The sequence below is a fragment of the Sapajus apella genome, unplaced genomic scaffold (genome assembly GCF_009761245.1).
Source record: "Sapajus apella isolate SASKATOON/1434 unplaced genomic scaffold, GSC_monkey_1.0 scaffold28, whole genome shotgun sequence".
NCBI classification, from domain to species: Eukaryota; Metazoa; Chordata; class Mammalia; order Primates; family Cebidae; genus Sapajus; species Sapajus apella.
The window spans coordinates 20,066,430-20,088,417 of NW_022436968.1; the positions used below are offsets into that span (position 1 = coordinate 20,066,430).

Genomic DNA, 21,988 nt, shown 5'->3' on the forward strand with positions numbered 1-21,988 from the left:
ATTATTTCTCAACAGCTACACCCAGGAGTGAACAAGTACACTTTAAAGGTTAGAAGCAAGATAGAGTAGGTTGTAGGTCTGATTTCTTTCACTGTCACAATTTCCTGTTATAATTTTGCAAAGGTGTTTTTATATTCCCACCTTCCTGCTTTTATTCAAAGCGATACACAGCCTTGATATTTTAACAATATGATCCGATTGTTACTATACTGACCAGAACTTTTTGTTGTTGTTCCTTTCAAATGCACACTCCCAGCAGCTGCATCGTCTTGTGAGTGAATCTTAACTTTTGTTTGGGGCCTGGAGGTGGCAGCTCTCTGAACTGGTCAGAGCCTCCTTATGAGCAGGAGATAGCTCTGGCAATGGAGTAGAGCGTCACGTTTCTCCACGTTTGCTGTGAATCCTACCGTATTTAAGGATGTGGGTGGCTGATGATAAATCCATCCCCACGGCAGCAAAACGACTCAATTCCAACTGACTGGTAGGGAGAAGCAGCATCTTTCCGAGGGAAGAGCAGCACGTTGTCCCCACACTGTAGGCAGGAATCAGATGCATGCGGACCATGGGCCTCTGTGGGGTTCACTCAGATTTTAAATCCGTCTTTAAAAATGAATTTGATTTTCAGACATCTGAAAGTTGGACCCTCTTTTTTTGAGAGCAGAGGGGAAAGCGCGGGAAAAACTGTTCCCTACGGCTGGGGGAGAGGGGACCCCCCCACGCCAGCAGCCACTAGGAGGTGGAGAGGATTCAAGGGTTGAGGGGAAAGGCCCTGGGCTAGACTCCCCTTCCAGTTCCCGCTCCTCTGCAAACTCCTGTCCCAGGCGCCCTGGCCTCGGCCCCCTCGCCCCGCAGGGGAGCGGGACGGGGGAAACCGCTGGCTCCAGCCCCGACAATCCCGCCCCGCCGCGCTCCTCTGCGGGCCGAGGCTGCGGGCGCGGAGCGCCACTGCGGGCGGCCGGGCGGAGGGCAGGGCGCGGGCCGGCGGGGCCTCGCGGCGCGTCCACATGTGGCGGGGCGGCGGGGGGGCCGGGGCGCCGAGGGGGAGGGCCCACATCTCGGCGAAGTTCCCGGATGGTCGCAACCTCCCGGCGCTGAGCGCTTTTCCTGCCCGCCCGGCTCAGCCCTGCGGACTCCGGGAGAAGTTTCCCAGAAAAAATGCCCCGCGCGGCGCGGGGCCGTGGAGTCGTCCGGAGCCGCTGTGCGGTAAGGGACGTGTCGCCTCTGGCGCGACCCGGGTCCCGGGGGTTGGGGGGACGCCGGGAGGGACTGGGCTCGACGGCGGGGCTCGGAAGCGCCGCTTGGAACGGTGATGCGGGTGGGGCGGCGGGGGACGTCGAGGCCGCGTCTCCTGCAAGCGGTGGGCGCGGGCGCGCGGCCTGGGGAGGGGCGCGATTCCGGGCCCGTGGCCCGCGCGTCCTGCCCCGGCCGATGGCCCCGAGATGAAGGGACGGTGGACGGCCGGGGTCCCGCGCCTCGGGCTGGGCGCACCGCTGGGCACCGCAGACCCCGGGCCGCCCGTTGGGGCTCGGGACCCACTATTTCCGTAGGTCCCGAGCAGGGGCTTCGCGGCGATGTCCTGGGGCCGCACCTACACCCCAGCTAGGACGGAGGGGGACGTTCGGGCATCCCCTGGGGCCGGCTCAAGCTCTGGCACCGCCCGCCAGCCTCGCTGTGGGAACCGTGCCTCTCCCGCGCTCCAGCCCGCCTCCCTCTCGGCGCTCCGGGGCTGCCCGCTTGCTCCAGGTCCGCGTAGACTTGCGCGTTAGGGGTCTGCGTCGACCTCAGAGGCACCGCCGGTCCCCGTCAGGGCTTTTCATCACGAGTGGGGACGAGGGTTAAGGGGGGGTGCTCCCCCGAACTCGCCAGACAGCTTCACTGCAGTCTCGCGACCTCTACCTTTTTCTACTACACACACTTTTCTTTTTAAAGAAAGAACTGTTAACGTTGCGAATGTAAGGGAAAGCAGCTGACCCAGTCGCTGTGAGCCTTTGTTAATCGCTAAGAGCTCTAAGTCAGATCACTGGTGGTTGGTTAGACTTTGAGCTCTTTGCGATTAACAAAGGGTGTGGCTGTGTGAGGAACTCACCCTGGCGAGGTCTTCTGGTCCTGCTTAAATCCCGATGGAATATTCCTTCTTCAGCCACGGGCTCCTGGCCTTATTGGGTTCTCTGGGAAGCCTCTCAAGTTGGCTCAGTGACAAGGTGGACTTGGTCCCTTTCACTGAAAAGCGTGTGTCCGTTCTACCCCCTGGATGTCTATGGACCCCGCCTCACTCCCATTCCCTCATCCCTGGCTGCGTGTAGCCTCAGACTCCAGGAGGGTGCAGCCGCAGAGCCCGTGAACAGATTCCACGCTGGGTGGGTTTTCTTTTGCCAGCTTCCCAAAGCAATTGCAAAACAATACTGTAGCTTCATTTTGAGTCGTTGGTAGATTTTTCCGTCTTCAGAACTGCTTATTTTTGTAATGGACAAAATAACACCAAGAAATGTTCTACTTTAGTTTGTAAATCACCTTTTTGTAATAACTTCTTGAGACAAGAAACCCCTTGGTAGACTGTCAGCACTCTGCCTCTTAATCCCTTTCCAGTACACACAACACTGCCTTCTGCTATAACTGTGCGTGTCTACCTGACCCTGTCAGCCCCACGAGGCTGCGTTTCTCCAAGACCTGGAGGTGCTATAGTCTAAATCCCCAGCCACCTGTGAGAGCCTATTACCTGTTGAATAGAAATGTTCAGACTAAACTCTGTAGATGTTATGAAACTAGTTCAGTTAATATTACCTTCCTTCCTGGGACCTACCCAACCCCTGTCATAACTTTGGCTCCATGAAAACACATCAGCTCTTTTAGGTTGTGTGATGTAGTGCAAAGAGATTTGTAAGCAAGGTAAGATCAAATTCTGGGATATTTAAAGAGAATGAGATTATTTCCAGCTGGGGAAATTCATGCCAGCTGGGGGGATATGTTCATTTTACAAATTGTCTTTAATATCTTCAACCAACTTTCTGGTGCCCTTAGGCATATCATGCAGCTTGAGCCTCACTTACCTCATTCAAGACATGGGGTTGATAATCTTTGCTCTTCTTCCACTACAGGGTATAAGAATCAAGTAGGATAAAGGAGTGTGAAGGAAGCAGCAAAAAGCAGCATGATACAGGAGCCATCCAGATACCATGTGGTGTGTAGCACCAAGACAAAAGCTATAATGGGCAGAAAGGTGGGTGGTGAAGAGAGGGTAGAATGCCCTGACCTTGTACATTTACTGTCTCAGGTGCTATGGCCTCTTTTAGGAGACAGTATTCATTACTGGGTCTGTGTCATTATCTTTCCTATTTCAAAGTGTTCCTAACTATGGTTGTAATTTTAGGAACATAGGTGGTTTCCACAACACATACTGAGAGAATAAATGAAACAAAAGTGCCTTTTATTTGTTGCTATAACCCCTTCACTTTCAAGCATCTGATATTTGGCATTTTGCCTCCCAGGGCTGTGGTCTTCCTGAAGCCTTCCCTCCAATGCGGTCTACTGAATTCTTAATGGTTTCCGCACAGAGGTCTCTCTGCTGCTGTTTCCCAGCAATCCACAATTATACCATGGTTCCTGTAGGCTTGGTAGGCTTATTTATGCCTTGTGGCTAGCAGGGACCCACATAGAATCAGGTCACAGTTGGAATCAAGCCAGATACTCACTGAGCATCTCAGGTCCCTGCTAGAGGTAGTAGCTATACTCTGTGCTAGGTAGGGGGTAGAAAGGAAGATGTAGCTCAGAAAGAGATGAAGAAGTCTGCACCTGAGTGCTAACTTTCTGGTAGAGATGACACACGGTTTCAAACAGCAGGAATGTAGGCAGAATTTGGTAAATAAGGTGAAAAAGGTACAGACCAAATACAGGGAATTCAGAGGAGTCCAGCTGGATGGAGGCAGTCATTCATTCATTTGTCCACTTAACAAATATTTATTAAGTGTTTACTGTGTGCCAGGCATCAAAAGATTAATAAGCACATTCACATCGTGTCCCACCATCTCTGCCTCAATTGAGGAACAGTTTAGGTTTCACCTCCCTGTGACAGATGAATACGTTCTCACTGAGCCCTAACTTTCGTTTGCTAGGGCAGACATTTGTCAGTTGTTCCTCACTCTGTAGGTGTTATAGGTATGTAGGTCAAGTCAAAATAACTTGTCTGTCCCTTGTCTAGTTTTGAGTAATGAAAACTCTAGGTGTACCAAAGCCTCCAGAATATCCTCAGTTAGTTGAGTGATGCTGTTCTGCTTAACACACCTTAACTAGTGTGCTAATCCTTAGCCACAGGTGTGATAAGAAGCTTATAAAAGCTTGATTCTATAAGTCTGGGGTGAGGCCCAGGAATCCGTGTTTTGAAGACTTCCTCAGGTGATGCTGATGTGCTGCCCAAGGGCAGAGTTTCCTAATGGGTAAAGCATGGGCCTGTCCCAACACTATCTCTTACAAATTCTTTGTGTCTTCACTTTTGAAATGAGAGTAACAACCCTTCCATAGAAGGATTGTTCTAAGTGTCAGGTAAGGTCATGTATGTTAATTATTTAGCAGATTATCTGGGACTGTGTCGCTGCTCAGTCTTGGTGGACTGTTCTTATTATTAGCATTAATATTATTACTATCAGTGTTAGCCTGAACAAAATACTGTTGGATATTCCTTTCTCCATAGGTAAATACCAAAAAGGCCTAAACACAGAAACTGCTTTTGATGTAAATTAACATAGAATTACCAAGTGTTTCATGCAGTCATCCCATGTATTCACAGCCCGCGAGAAGGAGAGATCTCACTGAAAAGAATCTTGTTATTGAGGGGCTGCCAGCCTGCAGTATCTGCTTACCTAGTAAAACTTACTCTGGTGAGGTTGTCAGGACAGATAAAGGGTGACACAAGACTTGTCACTTTCCTGGCCCTTTGACACTGGGAAATACCAGGTTAACGTGTTGTGGCAGTCACACAGTGGCCATCATCAGTGTGGAGATGACAGTGGATTAGATTGCATGAGATGTCGATGTAAAACACCCAATACCACTTGGTCCCAGGCCAAGTTTCTTTGGTCACAACTACAGCACCCAAGCCATGGGGTGAGGTACAACTGCTGCTTCTTGTGGCCAGGGAACAGAAACTTTGAGTCCTGGGAAGCATGCTCAGCATTACATAGACTGCAGGTCACAAATATTTGTTGAGAAGTCAAAAATAATAGACTATGCTAGTAGTTAATAAAATAAAAATGTAGCTGAACAGGAGTTACAATCAGCTACAATTTTTGTTAGCCTTGATAAGCAGGGTTTACCATGAAGGAACATGTTGCTATGTAACATTTTAGCATTGCTTACTATGGTTATATATATATTTCCTCTTCTAATAAGCCATCTTTCCAGCAAAACTAAAACTAAATTTCTTCTTTTAATTTTCTTTTCTCTCAATTATATTAATTTAAGTGAATGAAATTCTTCAAAGCTTTCTATGATGTAGCCCAAGCATATAGAAATATCTTTCTTTCCTTTCTTTCTTTCTTTTATTCTCCCTCCCCCTTTCCCTTTCTTTGTTTAACATTATCACTTACGATACGTTATTTGAGTCATTTGATATTCACAAACCCTGAGAGATAGGTTCTATTTATTTATGTGGAACCTGAGGCTTAGAAAAGTTAGGTAACTTTCCCAAGGTCACACAGTTAGTGACAGAGCTAGTATTCAAACTTGGAGCAGTCCGATTCCAAACATCACACCTTTAAGCTTTAATTTCACCATCAGCCTTATTATGCACTGCTATTCATATACTGGGTTCCAGCTAAACTGTATTTGCCTGTCGTATGCTGTTGCATTGCCATTTCTCCCCTCCACAGTGCCCTTTCTCTTCCTTTGTATGTTGAATCTGATAAGAGTCTTCAGATTGGTCATGATTACTTGCTGAAAAGTCGAAATAATAGACTTCACTAAGAGTAAAAGAAGAATGTTGCTAAAATTAACAGGAGACACAATTACCTACAAATTTCACGAGTTTAGAAGCTTGATAGGCACGGTTCACATTATAAGAACATGCTTCTTGACAAGAGCCAAGATGTCTTGTCTACATTTGCTGATTTTGCTTTCTCTTAGTCAGTTTGCATTGCCATTGTTCTGGACTTCACCTGTGGCTTGAAATTCACCCCATCCTGTACTGCAGTCACTTGCAGGCATCTCTTCTTCCTTGTTAGATTGTAAGCTCTTTCAAGACGATCACTTTTTTTAGAAAATCATTTTTGTATTGTTTCAAAATAGTAGATTCTTATATAGTAGGTTGTCAATGTTTGTTAAAGGATGGTTTATTTCTTCCACTCTATAAGATTTGAGTGAATTTTTCATGAAAGCCAAACAGATCTTTGTTTCGCAGAAGTGTATCTGGTTTCTGAGGATGCTAGGAAACAAATTTGATCCTAAGAGTGGTCCTTCATAATGAGTGATGTATATATAATTCATATATATAAAACATATACACACACACACACACACACACACACATATAAAGCCTACTCTGTTGAGGTGTATATATATATATATAGTATGATCTTTTTGAGACAGGTTCTCATTCTGTCACCCAGGCTGGAGTACTGTGGTGCCATCAGCTCACTGCAGCCTCGACTTCCCGGGCCTAAGTGATCCTCCTACCTTAGCCTCCCAAGTAAGCTGGGATTACTGGTGTGCACCACCAAGCCCTGTTTTGTTTTGTTTTGTTTTGTTGTGGAGATGGGGTCTTCCTTTGTTGCCCCCGGTCTTGAATTCCTGGGCTCAATCGATCCTTCTGCCTCGCCTCCCAAAGGGCTGGAATTACAGGTGTGAGCCATCATGCCTGGCCACAATATGACTTTTAAAATTCATATATATAATTAGTTTTTTATATCTTCCAAATTAAAAAATAACCATGATTCTAATAATTAAGAAGTGGGAGTCTTTTATTCTCGTGGGAAAGGTAGAAATTATTATTGTAGAACCTAAGAAGTGATATTTTCTGGTCTAATACCTGTATCTGGTTCACTTCTACATAAAGGAAGTTGAAACTCTTTTGTCCAGGAGTTTTGCACCCTTTGCTTTGGCTGAGAAGAGGTATAAAACCCAAGGAAAGTCTAAGCAAGACCGGGTGTGGTGGCTCACTCCTGTAATCGCAGCACTTTGGGAGGCCAAGATGGGACGATGGCTTGAGCCCAGGAGTTCAAGAACAGCTTGGGCAACATAGTAAAACCCTGTCTCTACACAAAATGTAAAAATTAGCTGGATATTATGGTGCACACCTATAATCCTAACTATTTGGGAGACTGAGGTGGATCACTCAAGCCCAGGGAAGTTGAACTGTGATTGCACACTCCAGCCTGGGCAACAGAGTGACACCCTGTTTCAAAAACAAAAAAAAAAAAAAAAAAAGAAAGAAAAATATTACACTGTATCCCATAAATATGTAAAATTATTATATGTTCCTTAAAAATAATAAAAGTAGCCAGGTGTTATGGCTCATGCCTGTAATCCCAGCACTTCAGAAGGCTGAGGATTGCTTGAGCCCAGGATTTGAGACCAGCCTGGGCAACATAGTGGGACCCCATCGCTACAAAAAATACCAAAAAAAAAAAAAAAAAAAAAAGGGAAGGCATGGTGCCGTGTGCCTGTAGCCCAGCTACTCAGGAGGCTGAGGTGGGAGGATCGCTGTGCCTGGGAGGTTGAGGCTGCAAGTGAGCCATGATCATGCCACTGGACTCCAGCCTGGCTGACAGAGTGAGACCGTGTCTCCAAAAAAATAATAACCAGCCTGAGTGACCGAGTGAGACTCTGTTTCAAAAAAATAATGAAAGGAAGGAAAGAAGGAAAAGGGTAAACGGGAAGGGGGAAGGGGAAAGGAAAGAAGGGAACCCAAAAAGAAATTAGGTAACATCACTTCCCTACTCCTTCATGCCCATTCTTCTGGCCCACCCTTCCACCCCTTCCTTCATGCCCCCGCTTCCCGCTCCCCAACACACAGAAGAAACAAACAAAAACAACATATTGTCTTTTAGAAATTGGAAAAGGTTTTCATTAACCACAAGTCCAGGTGTTCAGTATTTGTAATTTGTAGTCTTTGCTTCTTTGCTGAAAATGTGACCCTTTATCACTCTAAAAATTATATTGTACTGTTGACCAAGAATGGTGGCTCTCACCTGTAATCCCAGCACTTTGAGAAGCTGAGGCAGTAGGATCCCTCGAACCCAGGAGGTCGAGACCAGCTTGGGCAACATAGTGGACTCTGTCTCTACAAACAACATACAAGTTAAAAAATTAGCCAGGCATGGTGGCGTATGCCTGTAGTCCTAGCTACTTGGGAGGCTGAGGTGCAAGGATCACTTGAGCCCAGGAGTTTAAGATTATAGTAAGCTATGATCATGCTACTGCACTCCAGCATGGGTGACAGAGTGAAACCTGTCTCTTAAAAAAAATAAGTAGATAAAAATAAAAATTATGTTGTAGTTGTAAATTTGTTCAGATTACAAAAGTATATGTACTTGCTATAAAGAAGACAAGTAAAATGGAAACATATAAAGAAAAGTTAATAAATTTTCTCCTATCTCCCTTAAATTCTAACCCTTTGAAGTAAGCAATATTATCAATTCTTGAACTTTCTCCTTGCTTATGTAACTATGTACAAGTATATATGCACATATATAGCTTTTTTCTCCTAAAAATAGAATTGTATTACATATTAATACATTATGCCACAATTTTCTTTAATATAATAAAGCATCACAGACATTCCCTCCAGAATAAAAAACTCATTTATGGCATTGCTGCTTAATATTCTACAATTTATTTAACTGTTCATATTGTTTCAAGTTTTCTTCTACTATAGCAGTTCTTCGTGAAATATCCCTGCTGTGTGTGTGTGCGTGGGTGTATGTGTATATTTGAACCTGCCAACTTACAGACGCTTTTATTTTTGTCTGTCAGAGTCTCTAAAGTAGTATTACTTTCTAAAAGCTGTAGTAATTCCCAGTCTCACTGACACTATTTGAAAATATCTGTTTCCCCATATCCTTGCCAGCATGATTCATTTTAGAAGTACAAACTTTATAGTCTCTTTTTCCTGTTTTGTTTCAAGTTTTCTTTAGAGGGCACTTGTCACTGTCTCTACATTTAAAAAAATTCACTTACTTGAATTATTCATGCCTGTCTTTTCCTTAATTTTCGAATTTCTCAATCATAATACATATGATTTGTCTTCTAGAAGTGAAAAAGAAAAGCTCATGGCTAGACTCACAGAGCTTGATTGTTCTGTATTGAAATGAAACAAAACACTTGATTTCTATTTATAGTAAAGTAAATGTAGACCTTTCAATCCCAATTTTCCTCTTCTAAAAGTGCATTATTTAAGAAATTGTCTCAGGAAATATAAATGTTTTAATGAGAAAAACAGAAACTTACAAAATACAAAGACGGGAAATTTTAAAGGAGTTTTAAGACTGCAAAGCTGAGTTACTCTCTTGAATCCAAAAATCTGAAGACAAAGGTTCTTTGAGAGCATTAGTTATAAATTATGCTGAACTACATATAGAGGAAAAAGTGAATCATAGCAGATAGGAATTTAAACCTGGACTGTTGTTGAAAGCCCTTGTGCTCATTGCCCCTGCTTGTTTTTCTGGGAGGTGAGTTTAGATTCTGCTTCTCATGTCCTTGCCATTGCTGAGTTCATTATAAAATTATTTGTATATAACTCCAGCAGTACTTTGGTTAATCAGAAACAGTTGTACAACTGGATTCATTTATAGGAACAGAATAACTAAATCAATCAGCAAAATTTCTTGTATTTGGGTAGGTCGGGCCAATATTGTGCAGCCCAGAATAATAGAGCTTTGTAACTAACCTGACACAGATGTCAAAAAAGATTGCATTTGGGCAACAGAAGTTGGAACTGAAAATTAAGAAACCCTATGAGTCCTTGATGTTTGCCATAATAAAGTGTTATTCTTTTTTTAATGTTAGTGTTTTCAAAGTTAGGAAGATTCACAAAAGGAAGTCCTGTTTTAAAAAGAATTTATCAGAATTTTACCCTCTAAGGGCTGGGTCCCTTGAATGAGGGTGAATTGCCCAGATCAGTGTTCCCTGAAAGATAAGTGTGTACATTCTGCCAGACGTCCAGGATTGAAACAAGCCAAAGGCCCCATGCTGGGAAGAACGCCACAGACCAGGCAGGCAAACGGATGTGTCTGACTAGAGGGAGCCACACTGAATCAGAGAGAAGACAGAAGGTTCCAAGCGAGACTGAAGCTGAAGTTCTGACATAGCGTGGTCAGAGGAGTTCCTTGAGATGCTATGTCTTTATGCAGAACCCAGAGGTCCATGGGAGCTGATTGAATTTATGGAATGAAGCCCTGTTTGTATAGATTTAAGCAGGCAGTGTTATGGAGACTTCAGTATGATGCAGCAGGAGGTCTGATGAGAACAGGAAAATCTGTAGACCCTGAGTCCCCATATGGGACCCAATTCTAAGGGATCCTGAACGCTCCACTACTTAAAAATACAGGTAGATCACTTTCAAGGCCAGAAATCTGCCTGCCTCAACTAGCAAGTCCAGGTGCCTGTCTTGCTGTGATGTAGAGCTCACCTTGGTAGGAAGCTGCATTATGTTTTAGCCAGTGAGGGGGCATAGTGAGGAACCAGGGCCAGTTGGCACCTTTTCTCTTGCTGCATACCATGGTTTTGGCACTGGAATTTGTAAAAACTTGCATCTTTTTGAGGCCCCCATATGCTGCTCCCTGAAGGCCTATCTCCCCTCGCCCACCTTCACACTGTGCCTGGTTTGGGATGTCCATCAATTCTAAGATTGTGAAACCATCTTAAAAAATTGTTACTTTCAGGTTAAGACCTGATATTGACCAGCTCGTTTACTGGATTTCTTGTGCACTGTGTGCTCTGTTAAAGGCAGAAAGGTAACATGAAAAGGGCAGTAAACAAGGAGTTCCCCAGTTGTAGTCTAATCCCAGCTGTGTTGCCTAGTAGTCAGATGGCCTTGACAACAACAGTATGCTGAAGTAGAGAATCTGCAGGAACAGGGAGAAGATGGCGACCAGCATGTCTGTGATGCCTCTGATGGGACACACCATTAACAGCTCCACATAAGGTCCATCTTAGCAATGCAATGTTCAGTGTTGTGACCTGTCATTTAGAGGTCTGAGGAGCCAGAGCCTGACAATTTACCATCCCTGTCTTTGACTAAGTATTTAATAAGGGAAAGAAGTATATCTCCATCACATTTCTCATTTAGCTGAAATAGTGTATGTGAAATATATAAAGATCAATTTATATTTTAGCAAACTCATGGAGTTCTTTGTTTATACTTGAATCTCATTGTACCTGCTAAAGAAGAAATATTCGCTGAAACACTGAACTTCTTCTATTGCACTGAGGTTTTTTTTTTGGTAATAGTATTTTTGGAAATGGAATTTGAGCTAGATGCTGTGCAGGTACACTGGGCAGATTTTGTTTTATTTACATCCAATAAAAATCACACTACCTCACTATATGTAAACACGCATCCTTTATATTCACTCTTATTCTGTATTAGTGCATAACCCTGAAACCATCTGTCCTTACCATCTACCACACACAGTTGCATCTGCACACATGTACACATATGTCATTGACTTACCCCTTTTAAGGAGCACTTCAGATATAACCAGGAAGCACCAATTCCATACTTCCTTGGAAAAGTCAATGTATTGCTGTTCATTTAATGTGTCAGCCTTTGTAGCTTCATAGAAGGCAGAGGTCATCACTCACTAATGAACACTTTGTCTAGTCTCAGACAAAACACCCTGTACCTAAGCAGGTGACTCTAAGTGCTTTGGAGGGCATTCACTATGATGGCAGTGATTCCTGAGGGTGGGTACAAATACTTAATGCAAGGCCTTGCCATTGAGAGTTCTGACCTGAGTGTTGGTGGCTGTGGCCATTGCTGGTTGAGCCTCCTGTTTGTAATTCTTAGTCGTGGTCTAAGGAACAACACATTGCTGTTTTGGCTCAGCAGCAGACCATGCTGGATGGCAGCCAGCCAGCAGGAACTGTGCACTGCTCTTGCTCCTCGAGATTGGTACTAACATTACAGGCCTCTATTTGTGCATGGAAAGATCCTGGACCAACACACTGGTCAATGGTTCCCCTGTGGACTTTCTGCCTTGCAGAGAGATTAGACCAACTTGTCTGCCTGGGAAGCTAAACTTCAGGACAAGTGCCCTCGACAACCCAGTTACCCTTTGTAGACAGGATTGTGACAAGGGCTCTCTGGGTTCTAGCTTAGATGCCCAAGAAAACATAGCAGAATCCTAATAGAAGCTTTCCCTGTGCTTCCTGTCAGCACTGGTCCTAGCGACACAGATGGGGAGAGGAAAAGGGAGGAGGCTCCTGGTGATGGGGAGGATGCAGAGGCCAGCAGTGAATTAAGAAAAAGAATCTGGTGGTTCTGAGCTGCAGGGAGAGACCCCATCAGTGGGATGGGGGCAGGGAGTGAAGAGCAAGGGCTCCTAATCTTCCTCTGTGAGGCTGCTGGGTTGGACTCCTGGCGGTGCCAGGAACTCAGTGAGCTGGACTAAGCTAGGGTCTGCCTTTAGGAAAACGCATTAGGAAACAGAGATAAGAGGAGGCCCATCTCATGCTTACCCTTGCAAGAATGCTCTCCCCTCCCCACCTTGAAAACTCCTCGTCATGTCTTACATCTTAGTTCGTGTCACCTTTTTTGAAACCATTCCCCATTCCTCTCCAGCATGACAGTTCATTTCTTTTTAAAATTATTTTTAAAGTTTATTTATTTTTGAAGTAGTGTCTCACACTGTCACCCAGGCTGGAATGCAGTGGCACAATCATAACTCACTGCAGCCCCAAACTCTTGGGCTCAAATGATCCTCTTCCCTCAGCTTCCTGAGCAGCTGGGACTGCAGGCACATGCCACCATGCTCGGCTAACATTTTTCATTTTTGTGGAGATGGAGTCTTTCTATATTGGGCAGGCTGATCATGAATGCCTGGCCTCAAGCAGTCTTCAGCCTCCCAAATAGCTGGGACTGCAGGCGTGAGCCACTGTGCCCAGCTCCAACAATTAATTTCTTTAATGGTGTATTGAGTATCCATCTCCCCATTAGATTGTGAACTGTTTGATAGCAGAGAAATGCAGCATTTTACCCTCTTTATTGCCAGTGACAAGTGTATGCTTGGCAAATACCTGGTGCCTAAGAAGCACCAGCTGAATGAAACCATGTGTCCTTTAGAGCAGTCATCTCAAGTTTTGTTTTAATAGTTTATTAACTACCTAAGAATTCTGGAACACTGAAATGTTAGTAACTATTGACCGCAGTGAAACAGGTCTAGAAATAGAGCACTTCTTCATTTATATTGGAGGTCAACGGAATTCTGAAAATAATTTACCAAAATTTTACTTAATTCTCAGGAAGGCATGGGAATGTAAGGGATCTTCATCTGGATTCACTGTCCGGGTGCTGTTTCCTAATTTCTTGTCTGCCTGGGTACCACTCAGCAGTACTTTGCCATGGCCACAGAAGTCAGGGATGAATGATTCCTATTTAGATTTCCAGTAATCATTTTTGGAGAACTAATGATAACAACAACTTTGTTTACTATTTACCAGGTGAAATTCTGAATGCTCTAAATGAACTTACTGAACCCTCATAACCACCCTCTAAGGCAGGCACCATTATTGTTTCCATTACAGGTGAGGAATTTAAGGGTAATCAGCTGGCCCAGTTTCACACAGCAAGGTCAAGATTCAGTCCAGGGAGGGTGGCTTCAGCCCCCTCTGAACCATGAGGCCCTCCTGCTTCTTTGGTCAAGGATGTTCAGTTAAAAGGACCTAGGTGGCCCCAGCTTTGTTCAGGCAGCTGACTGACCACTGACCCAGATGTTCTTCATGTCCCTCTGTTTGTTGCATGCGAGCTTCTGGTTAGGGCCACCCACCTGCTGTGGAAAGGACAGCAAGAAGCAGTGACGGCTGAGCTGATCCATCAGCTCTTTGTGGGGTATTTTGGGTCTGGTGTTAACTTTGCTTTGAATCATCCACACTGACACCTGATACCCATCATAGATGTACATTCTAAATATCCCCTAAGACTTCAGTGGTCTTTAATGAGGAAGAAAATCTTCCTCAAGTGTCACAAATGCTGCCTAAAACTGGTGGCACTGACTAGTGTCACATTATGTTTTTAAGAATAATAATAAGTTACATTCAACTGGTAGAGAAGGAATATAATACTCAACTGAAAAATGCACACCCTTTTTTCTTTTAACTAAAAAAATGTTAACATCCCAGAACATTAGAGCAGGGAAGCAAAGTGAAGATCATTTTGCCCAACCTTGCATTTTGTAGGTAAAGAGACAGAACCCAGAGAAGTCAGGTGGTTTGCCCAAGGCTAATGGCCAGTTGATAGCAGAGATGAGACAGGAACACAGGCCTGCTGGGTTTCAGTCTGGTTCTCTTCCCCACCTGAGATTCCATAAAATGTTCCGTAGATGATTTTCTTACTAAATTGTAGGTAAAACATAGAACAATCTGTTTCTTTACTGGGTAGGACCAAGGTTAACAGTGCCTCAAAGCGGTGAGAGATGCAGCTGGAAACCTCCTTCCGGCACAAAACACAGCAAGACAGAGGCTGGGGAGGGTGCTTAGCAAGGTGGTGTTCCAAGAGCAGCTGTCCTGTGGAGTTTCCCCTGCACAGTCCCTGCCTTCGGGACAGTCCCAGGTAAAAGAGCAGATACCTGTCTCCAGTAACTACTGGCTCTAGTAGTTTTGGGGGTGAGAGAATCAAACTAGCTGAGTTTATAGCAGAGTTCAGGGAGAGGAGGGCAGGAAGAGGAGGGAAATGACTACTTCCTTTCCATAAAGAAAATATATCTCAAAACCTGCTGCGGAGAGCAATCTTTAGGCAGCTTAGCCTCATCCTGGAGGCCGGCAAGCTGCAGGGCTCTTGCTAGGCTGCTGGGAGGGAGACTTTAAGCCCTACACCCGCTCCACCCCCTCCCCCCTCCCCCGCCCACCCCATCCTATGGAGGGAATCACCGGCAACCTGGGCAGGATTTGCCCCCTAGGATCAGAGCCACAGGTTGACCACAGATAACCTTTGTACCTGCAGTCAATGACTGGGGATCCTCACAGGCAAGAGGAGATGAGATCAGCTCTTTATCAGATAGAGACAGAAACCTAGGGCTGGAAGGGAGCCTGGAGTGGTGTTCCTACCTCTGAGCTACATGTCTCAAAACAGCTCAGGGAGGGGGGTGGAGGTGGGAGGGGCTGTAAAGTGTCATTGGCCTGGGACTAATTTCAGCCCTGATCTTGCATGATCCCACCCACAGGAAGAGCATTTTAGGGGAACTGAAACTGTAAGGCCTGAGAAGAAACTTGAGGGGAATTCTTCACAACTCCTGCAGAGACAGTGACCAGTCGCCAAAAGAGTGTGCCATACTTGGTAGACTGTTCGTGAGTGGGAAGTGCTTTATTACTTCCCTGCCTTTGGGCCTCACTCACTGTCAGTCTCCATGGTGAGCTCTCTGCTGGCAGTTTATCTGGTCATCTTTTCAAGCCCAGAGAAGGACAGAATAAAAAGCTTAGAGGAGCAGAAGCTAAAAAAAAAAAAAAAAAAAAAAAAACCAACTGCATTCTTAAACCCGATCTGATACAGCAAGGTTTTCAGGGAGTGCAGCTGCTCACAAGACTCAGCCACAAATCCATGGAACATTGTTCTTGGTCAGAGGGCAAAGGGATCTCTTTGTGTTTTTCCGATGTGAGCCTGGATTCTTCTAGAATTAAACAGGAAACTGGAGGCAGATCTAGGATTCAAGTTGAGAAGTTTCTGATTCCCATGTCTGTGGTCTCCCTGCCCTGTCCTTGATTAAAATGGCAGTTTTGGAGGCACATCCCACCATTGAGCATTCTATGCCAGCATTAGCCAGCTTCCTGCAAAGCCAGGCCCCTGGGCATGTACAGGCTATTGCCTTAAACCTGGATGGCGCAGAAAGTGGCCTCCAGCTCTCCTTCTTTGTGGTCAAGGAATGTGGAGGAGCCTGTATTAGGTAGGCCAGGCACTGAGCTGGGTGCAGAATGGGCTTTACCTTCTGAACTTACTGTCCCAGCTCCAGCATAAACAAATGGACTCTCATGAAACCAGTAATGGCTTGCTTGCTTGAGGAACTAGAGGGCAGGGTGTGCTGTAACTCACCCTGGTTGCGTAAGACCATCCAGTGAGTTCCTCCTTTTTTACCCCCTGAGGTACATCAAAAGGGCCCAAGACAGAAAAACTGTAAGGAATAAACTCAGTCCACAAGCAAGGAACCATGCATTGTATAGATTCCTGGGGCTGGCAAAGCAGACAATGGTGGATACCTTCAACTCTTGCCAGAGTAATTTTTTTTTTTTTTTGAGACAAGATCTCACTGTATCACTCAGGCTGGAGTGCAGTGGCACAATCATGGCTCCCTTACAGCTAAGGAATCCTGCCTCAGCTTCCCAAGTAGCTAGGACTACAGGCACATGCCACCATGCCCAGCTAAGTTTTTAAGTTTTGCAGAGATGAGGTCTTACTGTGCTGCCCAGCCTGGTCTCAAACTCTTGGGCTTAAGTGATCTTCTTGCCTCAGCCTCCCAAAGTGCTGGGATTACAGGCATGAGTCCCTGCACTTCGCACAAAATATTTTTAAAAGAGAAAATGTAAGAAGCTACAATGGGTTAGAGTTTAAACAACAACCAAAAGAAGTGTGCTCAGAGAAGAGCCCTGTTCCTCCACTCAAATGACAGACATGAAGGGTGAAAATTTGTCTGCATGCAGTATCTAGAAAGGAGACTCTCTGAGCAGAGTCCATTGTAGAAAGACACATTGTCTAAACCCAGGTTCTGAAACCTTTTTTGGTCATGACCTGCAGTAAGAAATACATTTTTCATTGAGACCCAGTACATACAAGATAGAGAAACAGAAACAAAAACAAAAGTTTTTTTAAAAACAATTTCCATGTTTACCAAATGCAACACATTTTCTCTTCTATTCTATAAAAAATAAAAAGCTGGTTGCAACCCACTAAAGTGATTTGATGGCCAAAGAATGGGTAGCAGTTTGCATTTTGAAAAATACTTATTTAAATAGAAATGTGTCAGGCATGTAGAAACTAGTCTCACCGTAGCGCTGGCAGATTTCTGCAGGAGATCCAGTGACACAGGTTTCGTGATCCTAGAAATGGTTTTTCTTACTCTTTCAATCGCTCAGAGTTGTTGAGGTGGTAATGGTGATGAAGGCCAAGGAACAGAGTAGAGGAGATGGTGATGGAGAAATTAGGAGGCTGAGTCTTAACTCTGCTCAGACAGAAAACAGTTGAGCGTCTGTGATGCATTGTCCAGACACGAATGAGACACAGACCCTGGTCTATGGCTGCTCGGAGTCGAGCTGTTTGCTTCATAGCAAAATAGGAGCAAAAAATCAGAATCATGCAGGGAACCTTGACTCCTTCATTCTGAGTGCTCTAAAAGGAGAAACCATATTATAGGGATATATGCAACACTATATCCTAGGTCTGTCTCTCCTCTATGATGAATATGCAGTAAATCTGTATTGAAAGACCATGTTACCTGATTAATACTTGTATCTGCAACTAGACTAGTAATAATCCAATCATCTATAGTGGTATTGTTAGTAAAATATTACTAATGTTAATAAAACATTAATGTAATGTAGGATAGGGCAGGATAGATAAGAAAGATCCAGGCCTGACGTGATGACTCGTGCCTGTAATCCCAGCACTTTAGGAGGCCAAGGCCAAAGGAAGACTTGAGCCCAGGCATTTAAGAACAGCCTGGGCAACATAGCAAGACCTTGTCCCTATTTAAAAATTAAAAATAAGAAAAAGAAAGACCCAGAAGAGTTCAGGTTATATAGCAGAACTGCAGACCGCATCTGGGTTTCAGGTCCTCCTCAGAGCAAGCCTTTAAAGGTTGGGATTTTTCTGGTTTGACTTGTAAGTAGGCCCTGGGACAGCTTGCCCTGGCTCCTGGCCTAGAGACAAGAAGTCAAAGTAGTGTGGGCTGAGCCCAACTCTGGTCACTGCGGAACACAAGAGAGGGCATTCTGGCTTTTCCCTACTGCTCATTTGAAACTGCATGAGTTTTCCCACTTGGGTCAGCAGTTCAAGATGATGTGATTCAGGCTTAAGTCACCCCAAGTTTCTGTGTGGTAGGTTTCTGTAGAGATGAGGGTGCTGGCAGACCACTCTCTGTTGGATCCTAAATGGAGTCTTTGTTTCAAATCCTGGACCAACCCAGCACTAAGGGGGCATTGCGGCTGAGGAGTGGTCTTGGGGCCCCGGAGACCCTGGCGCAGGTCCCAGTGCAGAGAGTGAATGAGCTCCTCCATACCCTCTGAGCTGGCTTTCCCAAAAGCAAGCTCTGTTCTGATTGTCCTGCCCCAAGGGCTGGCACTTCGGACTCCCAACTACTCATGCTACTGCTGTACTAAATTAGATTGAGGCCCTTCATTCAAGCACTTCGAGCATGCGTACTTGTGTGTGTGTGTGTGTGTGTGTGTGTGTGTGTGTGTGAGAGAGAGAGAGAGTGAGAGAGAGAGAGAGAGAGAGAGAGAGAGGGTGGGGCGCAGAGAGAAGGGTGTTCTGGTTGGAGAGGGAAGCAGGAATTTGCTGGGAGGAGAGGGAAAGACAGTACCTGACTTGGGATGGAGCCAGAGAGCTCCAGGTTCTGCTGCCAGTTCTGTCACTGCTGTGAGACCTTGGGCCTCGGTTTCCTCATCCATGTATTGGGGAAGTTAGAGCCGCTTCCTCTGATATCCTTTGGCTCAGATGCCTTGTGGCTGTCAGGCCTGAGCAGCATTTTCTGGCAGGAAAAAGAGGCTGCCCAGAGCTTCCTTCTCAGGCAGCTAGTGCGTACATTCTTTCCTGTGCCCACATATGGAAGCAATTTCTAGATTATCCAAGGCACTTGTGCTGCTGAGCTCACCCAAAATAGAAGAGCTTGGTAGTGGTAAATGGAAAAAGAGAAAAAATCTGCATGCGTGTTCCTCTGTATTCCTCCCATGGTGACTTTCATATCTGGAATCCCTTATGCAATTTGCTTTTCCATGCTATGGCAAGGGCGTGTCAGTGGGTTTGGGGAACTTCACAGAAAAATCCTGATAAAGTGAAGTGCTTCTCTCCTGAGGCCAAAGGCCACTTTGTCCTTTTCCCCAGGAAGCTTCAAGCCTGTGGAAACTGTGGCGGAGAGGTGGGGTGAGGGAGGAGACGGCGGGGGGCGGGGGGGAGCTGGGGGTGTGGAGGGGACCATAATGTTCCCACATTTATTGTAATTTTTCTCTCTGGTCTGTTAAAATCAAGACTGTTAATGGCTGGCTGAAACATCAGCCAAGAGCTTTGAAGGGAAAATGTTGTATTGGTTTCTTCTCTGCCTAGTGAAACCTTTACCTGTGTTTCTCCTCTGTAACCCCTGGAGGTTTGGGTCGCAGTTATCTGGTAACTTGTAAACTGGAGGCACAGGGCATTTACTCCTAAATTCAGGTCAGGAAAGTGACTTTTTCTAGAGCACGACCTTGCTCACAAAGCCTCAACTGTGGCCCCAATCTCCACAGAAGGTTCCCTAGACCTTGTTTTCTCCCACCCTCTCTTCACTCCTGACCTTAATTCTTGGAGAAGGAAATTATTGAAAAGGGCATGTTCATAAAGAAATGATTTTTGTTCCCCTTTCAGTCTGTCTCTAACTTCTCTATGCCTAATCTCCCACTGATGTTAAAATTTAAACATTAATTTTGTAAAGCGGAGGTATTTTTCCTAGAAATGAAATCTAAGTAATTAGGAATCTATAAATGTTTTACCAACACTTGTTAAAGGTGTTGCATTCGTGTTCTCATATTCCGAATACTTTCTAGAAAAATCTTTCAAAATCAAGACAGTAGGCTGGTGAATGCCAAAAGAGTCTTAGCAGGGACCACATTCTTTATTTGTTTTGCTTCTGGGTCTCCTGTGCAGAGGCTTCTGGTCCAAGCAGCCCTCTCATTCCCTTTGGAGAAAGCATGTTTATGACTCTGGTTTGACTCATCTGGGGTTGCTGCCCTGACGGGCTGGAAATCAAACATGACATGAAGATAGAAACACTTATTGGAACCCCGTGTGTCTGGCCACCTTATTTCAGGGCGCTCAGATTAGCTCTGCTTGGTTGCACATAGTTATAATTCTGTACATAGTAAACTAAACCGTTTATAGGACTAGGACTAGGCCTCTGCTAGATTCCCTTCAGGACTGATCAAAGGTCCAGCTGACCCATATCCTCTAGAGGCTAACAGTGTAGACCACCAATCCAGGGAAAGAGTTATGAATCCAGGCCTCACTGATGTGTGGGGGAAAGTTGACCCTGTACTACATCCGCAGATCCAACCAGGGGAGGATAGAAAGTGTTGTTAAGCCTATGATCATTGCCTGTATTGAACATGTACGGACATTGTTTAGTCCTTATTCCCCGAACAGTACAGTATAACAACCATTCACATAGCATTTACATTAAGTATTACAAGTAATCTAGTGATGATTTAAAATATACCGAAGGATATGTGTAGGCTTTATGCAAATACTGTACCATTCTCTATAAGGGACTTGAACATCCAAGGATTTTGATATCCTGGAACCAACCCCACATGTGTTTGGAGGGATGACTCTATCAACTTGGGGCAAGGGGAGGTGCTCTGCAGCCGTGGAAATACAGTCCTGTGCTGTCCCAGGAGGATGAAGGAAGAGTCACTTCATCTGTTCTTTTCTTTCAGAGATTTTCCTCCGCTTCAGGATAAGCACCATGTCCCGCCTCTGATCTTTAAGGCAGCCGCACCCACCCAGACACCGCACACCCACTGAACCATGGAGTTGAACCCAGCTCTCCTAGGTGGTTACCCTTGCTCGTCCGCACTCCTCTGCAACCTGTTTTTGCTTCATCTGTTCTTTCAACAAACATTTATTAAGTGCTCACTGTTGAGGCTTGCTTAAGGCAAGGTCCTTGTCTCAGTGGAGTTTCTGTTCTGGAAGGGAGAAACACACAGGAAACAAACAGATGCTTGTGCAGATAAATTAAGATAGCGATGAGGGCTGTGAAAAAAGCAGACAGCCTGATGGGATGAAGAATGATGGGAATACGCTTGAGACATGGTGGTTAAGAGAGGGCAGTGCTTCCAGAGCTGAGATGCGAATGACAAGGAGACAGATGCATGATACCTGGCAAAGTGTGCGTCAGGCCAAGGGCAGGCCCAGTGCAGAGGCCCTGAGGAGAGCATGCTGGACAAGTCCCAGAAAAGACAGAGGGGGATTGTGGCTGTGGGGAGAGAGGTGGGGGCCCCGCCAGAGATGTAGGCAAGGGCAGGTGCTCCCTGAGGCCTCTGAGGATCTTAATATAATAGGCTTTTTGCCAGTGGGGTGATAGAATATGATTTATGTTTTCATAAAACTACCCTTGCCTCAGTCCCATCTCCGCCCAGCTCCGAGCTCATGGCCTCCTACCCTAACTCACACCGGCCTGCTGGGTCAGGCTGCCCCTCAGGTGGTTCTGCCTGCCAAACGCTGGCCTGCCTGCTGCAGCTGTCCTAGTTCAGGTCACTTCTGCAACCCCAGCACCAACTGATCAGTTATGCCTTGGGATTCAAAGGATGAATGAATCAGTCTGCTGTGAGCTGGACTGCAGTGCCAGGCAGGGAAGAGAGTGAGATGCCTTCTAGACTGTGAGGCTTTGGACAGGCCCCTTGTCCCTCTTGACTTCAGTTCCAGCCTCTGTCAGGTGTTTTCCAGCCCCAGCCCTAGGTGTCATTGGTTGTTGCCTGATTGTAATAACAGTATATATCACACACTTGTTCTGTCCCAGGCTTTATGTGTATTGCACTCAGTCCTTTTGACGATGCTATGAAAGTGGCACTGCTTGGCACTGCTGGTAACCTTCTTTTAGAGTGGAGGAAACTG

The 21,988-nt window shown here is 45.3% G+C and overlaps 1 protein-coding gene across 1 annotated transcript in view; it reads left to right on the forward strand.

Annotated features, from left to right (window-relative positions):
* Positions 1-1,051: 1,051 nt before the first annotated feature.
* Positions 1,052-21,988, forward strand: part of WIPF1 (WAS/WASL interacting protein family member 1) — a 121,617-nt gene continuing 100,680 nt past the window's right edge. The window contains exon 1 of the mRNA XM_032292907.1: positions 1,052-1,203. The gene's annotated coding sequence lies outside the window, so the exon portion shown is untranslated. The remainder of the gene's footprint in view (positions 1,204-21,988) is intronic.